Consider the following 14,738-nt stretch of genomic DNA (forward strand, 5'->3'; position numbering starts at 1 on the left):
TGTATTGATTTTTGTATCTTTATGTAACCTGTTTCTCCAGGCTTCACCTACTTGAAAATACAAAGGGAAGCACATTGACTATAATTACTCGTCTTTAAGAGCATATTACCCCCATCTACTGAATTAACTCAGCCCTCTGCTAAGTTTTCTAAGTATTTCTGTGAATCTCCAGTGCTGTCTCACATGTGATCAAAAGCAAGTCTACATTTTCTGAACATCCCAGTATCATGCAACACTGTTGCCTGGCTATCTTTCAAACTCTTCCCAGTTCAATAGACCTACACCTGCTTTTAGTAATACTCAAACATCAACCCAGTGGAGACAAGGCTAAGAGACAGATCTGAGTGATAAATAGCCATGATGTATCCATCACCCATAATTCCCTTTCTCTCTTATCACTACCTCATCACTGAGTAGACCTTATTAAGCATGGATCTTTCTTCCCTTATCATGAGTACCTTTCCAAAACTCAAATGTGCTTTTGAAGAGGTTCTGACCTACCATTCACAAGGTATGCTCTGACAAGGCATGCTATGAACTTTATCTTAGGCTCAAACTGGACACAGTCTAAACTAAGCTTGTCCAGGCCAGGCGCAGTGGCTCATACCTATAATCCCAACACTTTGGTAGGCCAAGGTGGGCAGATTGCTTGAGACCAGGAGTTTGAGACCAGCCTGACTAACATGGAAAAACCCCATCTCTACTAAAAAATAAAAAAATTAGCTGGGTATGATGGAGCATGCCTGTAATCCCAGCTACTCGAGAAGCTGAGACATAAGAATCACTTGAGCCTGGGAGGCAGAGGCTGAAGTGAGCTGAGACCACAATACTGCACCCTAGCCTGGGCAACAGTGAGACTCTGTCTCAAAAAATAAATAAATAAACAAATAAACTAAGCTTCTCCAACCCTTGGCCCATGGGCCACATACAACCCAGAATAGCTTTGAATGTGGCTGAACACAAATTTGTAAACATTCTTAAAACATTATGAGAGTTTTTTTTTTTGCAATTTTTTTTTTTAGCTCATGAGCTATCATTATTATATTTATGTGTGGCCCAAGACAATTCTTCTTCTTCTAATTTGGCCCAGGGAAGCCAAAAGATTGGACACCCCTTGTCTAAACCTTGGACACAGCACCTTGCCACTAACCTGAAAGGTAGTGGCTTTTATGTCATGTAAACTTTTGAACTTCTCTTCTTTCCTTCTGATTTTTTTTTTCTTTCTCTGAGGTCACTGGAGTAGAAGCTGATGCATTTTCAAATGTCATTCTTTTTAAAATCTTCACCATTCATATTTACATGGATGTTTAGTTCTAAAGAAGTTTGGCTGGAAGTGGTGGCTCACGCCTGTAATCCCAGCACTTTGGGAAGCCAAGGCGGGTGGATCACTTGAGGTCAGGAGTTCAAGACCAGTCTGGCCAACATAGTAAAACCCATCTCTACTAAAAATACAAAAATTAGCTGCCAGGAGGCAGAGGTTGCAGTGAGCTGAGATCACACCATTGCACTGCAGCCTGGCTAACAGAGTAAGACTCCATCTCAAAAAAAAAAAGTTCATCAGTAACTAACCAGCCAACTTAGAGCCCATGCTAGTAAAGCCAGCATACAGGTTACCTAGCATCACCCTGTCCAGGTCCCTAGTCCTAGGAAGGGAATAGAAATAACGTACTTTAGAAAAGGAAAAAAAAGGAAGGAAAGGGAAAAACAAAGCCAGTTATTTGAATTTGGGCCTGAGCAGTAACCTATCCTTTCAGATACAAGTACCTAAAAACTATCCTATGCAGATATAGCTTTTTCAAAGACCAAAGTCAGCCTCTCAGAAGAGATGGGATAAATCCAAGAGTTTGAAAACACAAAGATGAGGCAAGCAGGCCTGAAACTTCATGGAACAAACACCAGATTCTTAGGGTTATTTCCCTCCTACCAATGGCTCTGGCCCTACCTCTAAGTGCATGAATGAGCTCTAAGAAATATCAAAAGGGAAAAGGGAACTTTTAAATTATTTTTACCCTAAGTTGTTCAGGACTACCATTCTGTCCATTCTGTCCATTCTCCCTTTTACTGTTATACTTTTATATTTTTTAAAAAAGAGGTTACTTAATATACTATATATACTGCCATTATCTTGAAGTACTCTAAAGGCCAAAACATCATTGAAAGACTAACATGTTGGTATGCTGATATTTGTTTGGGGTCCACAATGTTAATTTATGGTGGATATTTCCTAATATTGTTGGTATTACATTTAACTCCAAAATATACTTTGAAAAAAGTATAAAGAACAATAAAACTCTAAACAAGTTAAGGCAATTCAGTGAATGTACAAATCTCTAGTGTATTCCCTTTTTTTGATATTAATACCTTATGTTAAACTGAGAACAATTTTTTTAAAAAAAAGGATGCAGATCTAGGCTTTTTTAGTCTTAGAGTGCTATATTGAAGAGGTCCAGAGTAAATAGTGTAGAATACAGAGGTGGAATGTGGGAGGAAAGAATTTATAATTGTTCTAATGGAAATCTGTGCTGGGAATTTAGTAAAGAAAACAAGGTATTTAATCTACAGTCTATTGATACTCTATGAAGGCTGCCCTCCTTCATTTCTTCTATTTAGCCTTTTGCTAAAGAAAGCAAATATTGTTACACAGAAGTATCTGGGTAAAGCTCTCCAAGGAAACAAGCAGAATCATGGGAGAAACTGTACCTGATGTTTAAAGCAGAGAGAGAAATAGCTAAAGAATGTCAATAAGGGCTGGGCACAGTGGCTCATGCCTAGAATCCCAGCTCTCTGGGTGGCCGAGATAGGTGGATCACCTGAGATCAAGAGTTGGAGACCAGCCTGGCCAATATGGCAAAGCCCCATCTCTACTAAAAATATAAAAATTAGCTAGGCATGGTGGTGCACGTCTATAATCCCAGAGGCTGAGGCAGGAGAATTGCTTGAACCTGGGAGGCGGAGGTTGCAGTGAGCTGAGATTGGGCCACAGCACTCCAGCCTGGGCAACAAAAGCAAAACTCCATCTCAAAAAAAAAAAAAAAGAATGTCAATAAGCACAGAACCTTAATTATGACAGATAAGGGTAGAAAGTGACAGCTCTATTTGTGTCATTAAAAAAGGTTTGAGTCTGGGTTTTTTTGGGTTTTGTTTGTTTGTTCGCTTTTGAGATGGAGTCTCACTCTACCCAGGCTGGAGTGCAGTGGCACAATCTCGGCTCACTGCAACCTCCGCCTCTGGGGTTCAGGCCATTCTCCTGCCTCAGCCTCCCAATTAGCTGGGACTAAAGTTGCATGCCACCATGCCCAGCTAATTTTTGTATTTCTTAGTAGAGACTGGGTTTCACCATGTTGCCAGGATGGCCTCCATCTCTTGATCTCATGATCCACCCGCCTTGGCCTCCCAAAGTGCTGGGATTACAGGCGTCAGTCATCGCTCCTGGCCCTGGTTTTTAAATTCTATATGATTCTGTTTCTCAGTTCTTTTTCTTTTCCCCTGCCATAATTTTGAGAATCAATGTAAAATAGAAGAGTAAGATTTTGTAACTCTTTGAAGTAGGTTGGACTAGTTGGCCTTTGCTTGCTTATTTAAAAAGAGTTTAATGTAATAGTACTATGAAGATTACAAGAGGGATGCTTCAAATACCTAAGAATTAACAGCTATATTTGAAAATTATTAATTCATAAACATTATATATATATTAAAATACATTTCCTAAGATATGTTTTCTCACACCGTTTGGAACACAGTACTATTGGAGTTCTTATAGTCTTTTACTTTAGAAAGACAGATTTTGAAACCCAAAAGATGTTACGTAACTTGCTCAGCATTATACTACTAGTGGCAAAGATAAAAACTGAATTTAAATTTCCCGAGATTGACAATCCATAATTCTCTACTACCATTATAAAGACAAGGTATTGTATACCTGTGTACTAGTATGGTCTGGATTGGTCAGAGAGAGTTTTAAGAATCTCTAGTTTCAAGCTAGAACTTAAAGAATGAGTAGGATTTAGATAGGAAAAGAGAGTGTGTTAATCCAAGCAGGAAACAGAATGAACAAAAGTAGAGACGTAGAAACAAATACTGTCTAGAGAATGCAAAATGAACAGCTACTCAGGGTAGGCCAGACTGATTAGAACAAGAGGTTCAGGTAGAAGGTTAAGACAGGTAAATTGTGTAGAAATTTGAAGCCAGATTTTGAAAGTCTTTGCAATTTAGGCAGAACTACCCAATTTAGTTAAATTTGAAGTTTGGGTGTGTTTTGGTTTGTTTGGGTATCTTTCTGCAGAATTGACATAAAAAACTATTATTTTATTATTTTTATTTATTATACTTTAAATTTTGTGGTACACGTGCAGAATGTGCAGGTTTCTTACTTAGGTATACATGTGCCATGGTGGTTTGCTGCATGCATCACCCTGTCATCTATATTAGATATTTCTTCTAATGCCATCCCTCCCCAATCCCCCACCCCCTGCTATTCCTCCCCTAGCCCCAACCCCCCAAAAGGCCCCTGTGTGTGATGTTCCCCTTCCTGTGTCCATGTCTTCTCATTGTTCAACACCCACTTATGAGTGAGAACATGCACTGTTTGGTTTTCTGTTCTTGTCTCAGTTTGCTGAGAATGGTGGTTTCCAGCTTCATCCATGTCCCTGCAAAGGACATGAACTTATCCATTTTTATGGCTGAATAGTATTCCACGGTATATATGTGCCACATTTTCTTTATCCAGTCTATCATTGATGGGCATTTGGGTTGGTTCCAAGTCTTTTCTATTGTGAACAGTGCTGCAGTAAATGTACATGTGCATGTGTCTTTATAATAGAATGATTTATAATCCTTTGGATATATACCCAGTAATGGGATTGCTGAGTCAAATGGTATTTCTATTTCTAGATCCTCGAGGAATCGCCACACTGTCTTCTACAATGGTTAAACTAATTTGCACTCCCACAAACAGTGTAAAAATGTTCCTATTTCTCCACATCCACTCCAGGTTCAATCTGGCCTAACCTGAGTAGTTGTTCATTTCGCATTCTCTAGACAGTATTTGTTTCTACGTCTCTACTTTTGTTCATTCTGTTTCTGGATTGGATTAACACACACTCTTTTTCCTATGTAAATCCTACTCATTCTTTAAGTTCTAGCTTGAAACTAGAGATTTATAAAACTCTCTCTGACCAGTCCAGCCCATAGTAATACAGAGGTATACAATACCTGATTTTCTATTGATCACCATTCTAACTGGTGTGAGATGGTATCTCAGTGTGGTTTTGATTTGCATTTCTCTAATGATCAGTGATGATGAGGTTTTTTTCATATGTTTTCTGGCTACATAAATGTCTTCTTCTGAAAAGTGTCTCGCCCCTGGGGGGACTGCCAAGATGGCGCAGTAGGAGCAAATCAGGATTGCAGCTCTCAGTGAAGACGCAGAGGGTGAGTTCAATCCGCATTTCCAGACGGATCTTTGTTGCCCACAGAACGGGGAAATTCCCAGGTATAGGAGATACACGGGACGCCAGCGCAGCTGTTAAGGCTTGCGCAGCCTGTTTCAGCCGGCGCCGCAGTGCAGCGGCACTCCGCACAGAACGCACTGGTCTGGATACCCTGTTAAACCGGCAGTCTGAGATTTGGGAGGACAGATTAGCATATCCATCTGATTAAATGGGACTTGGACAGTAAGCCAGACCAGGAGATTACCAGAAAGAGACGTTTGAGCCGGTGCAGTGGGTAGCTTCACGGGAAATCACACAGATCCCAGTGCCGTATCAGCAGCCGACTGAAACACCTGGGAGAGAGTCTACCATTAAACATAAAAAAAAAAAAAAGAGGGCTCTGAGGCAGGGAGCCAGGTGATCAGGCTGGGCGGGTCCCACCCCCACAGGGACAAACAAAATGGCGATTTGAAACGCTCGGGGTTGAGAGTTTCACTGCAGGCACAGCTGAACCCAGGATGGTGCAGCTTGGGACGGTGCAGCTCGGTGGGGGAGGGGCGTCCGCCATTACCATGGCATACCGCCCCTACTGAGGTACACTCCCATTGCTGATGCAGCCTGCCATTGCCGAGGCAACCCTCCATAACAGAGAGACTCCACCAACAGGGCAGTGCCTGCAGCAGCAGGATGGAGACTCGACAGGCAAATAGTGACTAGACTGCCTCCTAGCTGGGCAGGAAGGTGCAATGGATACTCACAAAGAAAGCTCTAACTCCCCAAGTCAGAGCATCTGAGGAAAAAAAGGGGTTTTATGAGTTCTGCTGCAGCAGACTTAAACGTATTGGCCTAACCGCCCTGAATGATCAATGGAGCTTATAGCTCAGCACTTGAGTGCCTATAAAGTACAGACCGCCTCCTCAAGCAGCTCCCTGACCCCTGTATATCTAAAGAGTCACCTCAAAAAGGACTGATCAGACTGACATTTGGTGGGCATCATTCTGGGACAAAGATAGCAGAAGAAGAAACTGGTAGCACCCCTCACTGTTCCACAGTTGCTTCAGGTGTACGCCAGACAAGCAGGGCCTGGAGTGGACCTCTGCAGTCCTACAGCAGAGGGGCTAGACTGTTAGAAGGAAAACGAAGTAACAGAAATACTTCATCATCAACATTCTGGGTGCCCTCTCAGAGACCCAATGAAAAAGTCAGCAACTACTCAAACGACAGGTGGATAAACCCACAAAGATGGGAAGAAACCAGCGCAAAAAGGAGGAAACCAAAACACCTCGCCTCCTACAAAGGACCAAAACTCCTCACCAGCAAGGGAACAAAGCTGGACAGAGAATGAGGATGATGAAATGACGGAATCAGACTTCAGAAGGTGGGTAATGAGAAACTTCCATGAGCTAAAAGAACATGTTCTAAATCAATGCAAAGAAACTAAGAACCTTGAAAAAAGATTTGAGGAAATGATAACAAGAATGGACAACTTAGAGAGGAATATGAATGAATTGAAGGAGCTGAAAAATACAACACGAGAACTTCACGAAGCATGCACAAGTTTCAACAGCCGAATTGACCAAGCAGAAGAAAGAATATCAGAAGTCGAAAATCAACTCAATGAAATAAAACGAGAAACCAAGATTAGAGAAAAAAACGCAAAAAGGAATGAACAAAGTCTCCAAGAAATGTGGGACTATGTGAAGAGACCTAACCTACGTTTGATAGGTGTACCTGAATGTGACGAAGAGAATGAATCCAAGCTGGAAAATACTCTTCAGGATATTATTCAGGAAAATTTCCCCAACCTAGCAAGGCAGGCCAACAGTCAAGTCCAGGAAATACAGAGAACACCACAAAGATATTCCGCAAGCAGAGCAACCCCAAGGCACATAATCATCAGATTCACCAGGGTTGAAATGAAGGAGAAAATACTAAGGGCAGCCAGAGAGAAAGGTCGGGTCACCCACAAAGGGAAGCCCATCAGACTCACAGCAGATCTCTCAGCAGAAACGCTACAAGCCAGAAGAGAGTGGGGGCCAATATCCAACATCCTTAAAGAAAAGAACTTTCAACCCAGAATTTCATATCCAGCCAAACTGAGCTTCATAAGTGAAGGAAAAATAAAATTATTTGCAAATAAGTAAATACTCAGAGATTTTGTCACCACCAGGCCTGCTTTACAAGAGCTCCTGAAAGAGGCACTACACATAGAAAGGAACAATCAGTACCAGCCATTCCAAAAACATACCAAATGCCAAAGAGCATCAACAAAATGAAGAATCTGCATCAACTAATGGGCAAAACAGCCAGCTACCATCAAAATGGCAGTATCAAATTCACACATAACAATATTAACCCTAAATGTAAATGGGCTAAATGCACCAATCAAAAGACACAGACTGGCATATTGGATAAAAAACCAAAACCCATCGGTGTGCTGTATCCAGGAAACCCATCTCACATGCAAGGATACACAAAGGCTCAAAATAAAGGGATGGAGGAAGATTTACCAAGCAAATGGACAGCAAAAAAAAGCAGGAGTTGCAACTCTCATCTCTGAGAAAATTGACTTTAAAGCAACAAAGATCAAAACAGACAAAGAAGGTCATTACATAATGGTAAAAGGATCGATACAACAAGAGGAGTTAACAATCTTAAATATATATGGACCCAATACAGGAGCACCCAGATATATAAGGCAAATTCTTAACGACTTACAAAGAGACTTAAAGTCTCCCACTATTATTGTGTGGGAGTCTAACACTCCACTGTCAATATTAGACAGATCAACCAGACAGAAAATTAACAAGGATATCCAGGGCTTGAACTCAGAGCTGGAACAAGCAAACCTGATAGACATTTACAGAACTCTCCACCCCAGTTCCACAGAATATACATTCTTCTCAGCACCACATCACACCTACTCTAAAATTGACAACATAATTGGAAGTAAAGCACTCGTCAGCAAATGCAAAACAACTGAAATCAGAACAAACAGTCTCTCAGACCATAGTGCAATCAAGCTAGAACTCAGAATTCAGAAACTAACTCAGAACCGCACAGCTTCATGGAAACTGAACAACTGCCTCTTGAATGTTGACTGGATGAATGAAATGAAGGCAGAAATAAACATGTTCTTCAAAACCAATGAGAACAAAGACACAACATACCAGAATCTCTGGGACACACTTAAAGCAGTTTCCAGAGGAAAATATATAGCAATAAGTGCCCATATGAGAAGAGTGGAGAAATCCAAAATTGACACCCTATCATCAAAATTGAAAGAGCTAGAGGAGCAAGATCAAAAAAACTCAAAACCTAGCAGGAGACAAGAAATAACTAAGATCAGAGCAGAACTGAAGGAGATAGAAACACGAAAAACCCTTCAAAAAAATCAATAAATCCAAGAGCTGGTTTTTTGAAAAGATAAACAAAATAGACAGACCACTAGCCAGACTGATAAAAAAAGAAAAGAGAGAACAACCAAATAGATACAATAATAAATGATAAAGGGGAAATCGCCACAGATTCCATAGAAATTCAAACCATCATCAGAGAATACTACAAATAACTCCATGCACATAAACTAGTAAACCTGGAAGAAATGGATAAATTCCTGGACTCCTGTGTCCTCCCAAGCCTAAGCCAGGAGGAAGCCGAAACTATGAATAGACCAATAACAAGGTCTGAAGTCGAGGCAGCAATTAAGAGCCTACCACTCAAAAAAAGCCCAGGTCCAGATGGGTTCACAGCCGAAATCTACCAGACACACAAAGAGGAGCTGGTACCATTCCTTCTGAAACTATTCCAAATAATCCAAAAAGAGGGAATCCTTCCCAAATCATTTTATGAGACCAACATCATCCTGATACCAAAACCCAGCGGAGACTCATTAAGAAAAGAAAACTTCAGGCCAATATCCATGATGAACATAGATGCAAAAATCTTCAATAATATACTGGCAAATTAATTGCAACAGCACATCAAAAAACTTATCCATCATGATCAAGTAGGATTCATCCCGGGGATGCAAGGCTGGTTCAACATACGCAAGTCTATAAACGTAATTCACCACACAAACAGAACCAAAAACAAAAACCACATGATTATCTCAATTGATGTAGAGAAGGCATTTGACAAAATTCAACAGCCCTTTATGCTAAAAACCCTCAATAAACTCGGTATCGATGGAACGTATCTCAAAGTAATAAAAGCTATTTACGACAAACCAACAGCCAATATTATACTGAATGGGCAAAAACTGGAAGCATTCCCTTTGAAATCTGGCACTAGACAAGGATGCCCTCTTTCACCACTGCTATTCAATATAGTACTGGAAGTTCTAGCCAGAGCAATCAGGCAAGAAAAAGAAATAAAGTGTATTCAAATAGGAAAGGTGGAAGCCAAATTGTCCTTATTTGCAGGCAACATGATAATATACCTAGAAGACCCCATGACCTCAGCCCAAAAACTCCTGAAACTGATAAGCAACTTCAGCAAAGTCTCAGTATACAAAATCAATGTGCAAAAATCACAAGCATTCCTATACACCAATAACAGACTTAAAGAGAGCCAAATCAAGGACAATCTGCCATTCACAATTGCTACAAACAGAACAAAATACCTAGGAATACAACTTGCAAGGAACGTAAGGGACCTCTTCAAGGAAAACTACAAACCACTGCTCAACGAAATAAGAGAGGACAGAAACAGATGGAGAAACATTCCATGTTCATGGTTAGGAAGAATCAATATTGTGAAAATGGCTATACTCCCCAAAGTAATCTACAGAATCAATGCTATCCCCATCAAGCTACCAATGACCTTCTTCACAGAACTGGAAAAAACCACCATGAACTTCATATGGAACCAAAAGGGAGCCCGCATAGCCAAGTCAATTCTAAGCAAAAAGAACACAGCGGGGGGCATCACACTACCGGATTTCAAACTATACTACAAGGCTACAGTAATCAAAACAGCATGGTACTGGTGCCAAAACAGAGATATAGACCAATGGAACAGAACAGAGGCATCAGAGGCAACACAACATATCTACAACCATACAATCTTTGATAAACCTGACAAAAACCAGCAATGGGGAAATAATTCCCTGTTTAATAAATGGTGTTGGGAAAACTGGCTAGCCATGTGCAGAAAGCAGAAACTGGACCCCTTCCTGACACCTTACACTAAAATTAACTCCCGATGGATTAAAGACTTAAACATAAGACGTGGCACCATAAAAACCCTACAAGAAAATCTAGGCAAAACCATTCAGGACATAGGAGTAGGCAAGGACTTCATGACCAAAACACCAAAAACATTGGCAACAAAGGCCAAATAGAGAAATGGGACCTAATCAAACTCCACAGCTTCTGCATGGCAAAAGAAACAGTCACTAGAGTGAATCGGCAACCAACAGAATGGGAAAAAATTTTTGCAATTTACCCATCTGACAAAGGGCTGATATCCAGATTTTACAGAGAACTCAAACAGATTTACAGGAAAAAAACAAACAAGCCCATTCAAAAATGGGCAACGGATATGAACAGACACTTTACAAAAGAAGACATACATGAGGCCAACAAACATACGAAAAAATGCTTATCATCACCGGTCATTAGAGAGATGCAAATCAAAACCACATTGAGATACCATCTCACGCCAGTTAGAATGGCGATCATTAAAAAATCTGGAGACAACAGATGCTGGAGAGGATGTGGAGAAATAGGAACACTTTTACACTGCTGGTGGGAGTGTAAATTAGTTCATCCATTGTGGAAGACAGTGTGGCAATTCCTCAAGGACCTAGAAATAGAAATTTCATTTGACCCAGCAATCCCATTACTGGGTATATATCCAAAGGACTATAAATCAGTCTACTATAAGGACACATGCACATGAATGTACATTGTAGCACTGTTTACAATAGCAGAGACCTGGAACCGACCCAAATGCCCATTGATGATAGACTGGACAGGGAAAATGTGGCCCATATACACCATGGAATATTATGCAGCAATCAAAAATGATGAGTTCGTGTCATTTGTAGGGACATGGATGAATCTGGAGAACATCATTCTCAGCAAACTGACACGAACAGAAAATGAAATACTGCATATTCTCATTCATAGGCGGGTGATGAAAAATGAGAACACACGGACACAGGGAGGGGAGTACTACACACTGGGGTCTATTGGGGGGAACAGGGGAGGGACAGAGGTGGGGGCAGCTGGGGAGGGATAGCCTGGGGAGAAATGCCAAATGTGGGTGAAGGGGAGGAAGGCAGCAAAACACACTGCCATGTGTGTACCTATGCAACTATCTTGCATGTTCTGCACATGTACCCGAAAACCTAAAATGCAATAAAATAAAATAAAAAAGAAAAGTGTCTCTTCATATCTTTTGCCCACTTTTTGATGGGGTTTTTTCCTGTAAGTTTGTTTAAGTTCTTTGTAGATTCTGGTTATTAGCCCTTTATCCGATGAGTAAATTGAAAAAATTTTTTCTGATTGTGTTGGTTGCCAGTTCACTCTGATTATAGTTTCTTTTGCTGTTCAAAAGCTCTTAAGTTTAATTAGATTCTATTTGTCTATTTTGGCTCTTGTTGCCATTGGTGTTTTAGTCTTGAAGTCTATGCCAATGCCCTGAATGGTGTTGCCTAGATTTTTTTCTAGGGTAGGTCTTATGTTTAAATCTTTAATCCATCTGGAGTTAATTTTTGTATAAGGTGTAAGGAAGGGAATCCAGTTTTACCTTTCTGCATATGGCTACTTAGTTTTCCCAATACCATTTATTAAATTGGGAATCCTTTACCTATTGCTTGAAAAATGATTATTTTTAAAAGATCAGTTGACCTAGCTTTATCATATAAGCTAATGATGGAGACTGGAAATAAGGCGAACAATACAATTTGTTTACTCATTGTTTAATCAGTCACCAGGAAGTATTGATTGTGTACCTGTGGATCATCTGGAGATCTTATTGAAAATGTTGATTATACTTCAACAACTCTGGGGTGGGCTGAGATTTTGCATCTCTAACAAGCTCCAAAATGATACCAAACTGCAGGTCTGTGGATCACAGGAAGTATTAAGGATATAGTAAGATATCCTTGCTTCTCCTATGAATTTTAAGCCAAAGGCTATTGAAGATACAAAATTGAAACAGATGTGGATCTTGCTTTTGAGGAATTACAGATTCCTAGTAGTAAAAATATTTTAGAAGGTTCCAGAATGTAAACTCAAATTTGGAACTAGAATTACAAAGAAAGAGATTAAATAAAGAGAAATATTCAAGACTATTTATTATGTAGAAGACAGCAGTGTCACTGTTGAATTATCTTTGTCTGGATTACAAAGCCTCAAAATGGTATGTGTATACAAACACAAAATACCTAGAAAACCAAGCTGTTAGGCCTTTTTACCACAATTTTATATTCCTGAGAGCAACACACTATTTCCATATCTTCACATCCTCCACTCAAAATCTATTCTTTCTTAGCTTTTTTAGCTCTTTTTCCTATGCTCATTCCCTAAATGTAGGTCTTCCCATGGCTTACCCTTTGCTTTCTGTCATTTTCATTCCATATGCTAATGAATAACTACCAAATCTTATATCCCCAGCTTAAATATGAAACTAGTAAAGCCTAGATATTCTGAATTGACACAAATTTATGTGAGTTTATATACTTTTAAGCAGAATCCTATTTCTATTTTTTTCCCAAGATACATTTTATTTGAAAAAAGCAAGTTGCAGAATAATATGTTTTTTTATCTCACATTGAATAGCAACTGAACACATATGTATTTATAAGTATGGTATACACATGGAAGATATTTATATGTAGAAATACCGTATACACCCAACAGTTATTTCTGGTAGTAAGATTTTGCATATGGGTAGAAGTAAGAGATTTAAAAGTGGTGGTGAGGGCCAGGCGTGGTGGCTCATTCCTGTAATCCCAGCACTTTGGGAGGTAGAGGAGGATGGATCACAAGGGCAGGAGTTTAAGACCAGCCTGGCCAACAGAGTGAAACCTGTCTCTACTAAAAATACAAAAATTAGCTGGGTGTGCTGGCGGGCACCTGTAGTCCAACTGTTCAGGAGGCTGAGGCAGGAGAATCGCTTGACCCTGGGAGGCAGAGGTTTCAGTGAGCCAAGATCACGCCACTGCACTCCAGCCTGGCAACAGAGCAAGACTCTGTCTAAAAAAAAAAAGAAAGAAAGAAATGAAAGAAGAAAGAAAGAAGTCATAAAAACAAACCAAACAGAAATCAGGTGGATCATCGGAGGTTAGGAGTTCGAGACCAGCCTGACCAACATTGTGAAATCCCAACTCTACTAAAGAAATCCAAAATTGGCCAGGCACAGTGGCTGTAATTCTGCCTTGGTTGTGCAGTACCTTTCTATTCCTTATACTCAAATGCATTCTTTATGTATTTACATATTTTCAACTTTTTAAATTTTAGATGCAGGGGGTAATGTGCAAGTTTTTTACATGGGTATATTGCGTGATGCTGTTTTGGGTACTAATGATTACGTCACCCAGGTAGTAAGCATAGTACCCAATGGTTAGGTTTTAAGCCCCTTACCCTCCTTTCTCTTTCCCTCCTCCAGTAGTTCCCAGTGTCTATTATTGCCATCTTCATGTTCATCAGTACCCAGTGTTTAGCTTCCACTTGTAAGTAAGAACATGCTGTATTTGGGGTTTTGTTCCTGCAGTAATTCACTTAGGATAACGGCCTCCAGCTGCATTCATGTTATTGCAGAGGACACGATTTCATTCTTTTCTGTGGCTGTGTAGTATTCCATTATGTATATGTACCACATTTTCTTTTTTTGGAGGGGGGGTTTTTAAAGTGAATTTTACTTTGAAATAATTCACATACAATCTTAAGAAGGCAGAGAGAAAAATAGAGAGCCTTTGTACCCCTTACTCAGTTTTCTCCAATGGTAACATCTTGGTAATATTTCCAAAATGATAATATTTGCAAATACTGCAAATGTATTGCAAATGCCACAGTACCAGGAGATTGACATTGACACAAGCAAGGTACAGAACATTTCCATCAACACCAAGATTCATCACGTTGCCTTTTTATAACCACAATCCCCTCTCTTCAGTATGTACCACATTTTCTTTATCCAATCCACCATTGAAGAGCATTCTATGTCTCTGCTATTGTGAATAACACTGCAATGAACATAACAGTGCATGTGTCTTTTTGGTATGACTATTTGTTTTCTTCTGGATATATACCTGGTGTTGGGATTGCTGGTTTGATTGGTAGTTCTCATTGTTTGAGA

General features: G+C 40.0%; 1 protein-coding gene across 50 annotated transcripts in view; it reads left to right on the plus strand.

The window, feature by feature from the left end:
- Window positions 1-14,738, plus strand: part of GPHN (gephyrin) — a 689,342-nt gene that overhangs the window by 616,646 nt on the left and 57,958 nt on the right. The window lies entirely within an intron of this gene.

Source organism: Callithrix jacchus, chromosome 8 (assembly GCF_049354715.1).
Source record: "Callithrix jacchus isolate 240 chromosome 8, calJac240_pri, whole genome shotgun sequence".
Classification (NCBI taxonomy): domain Eukaryota; kingdom Metazoa; phylum Chordata; class Mammalia; order Primates; family Cebidae; genus Callithrix; species Callithrix jacchus.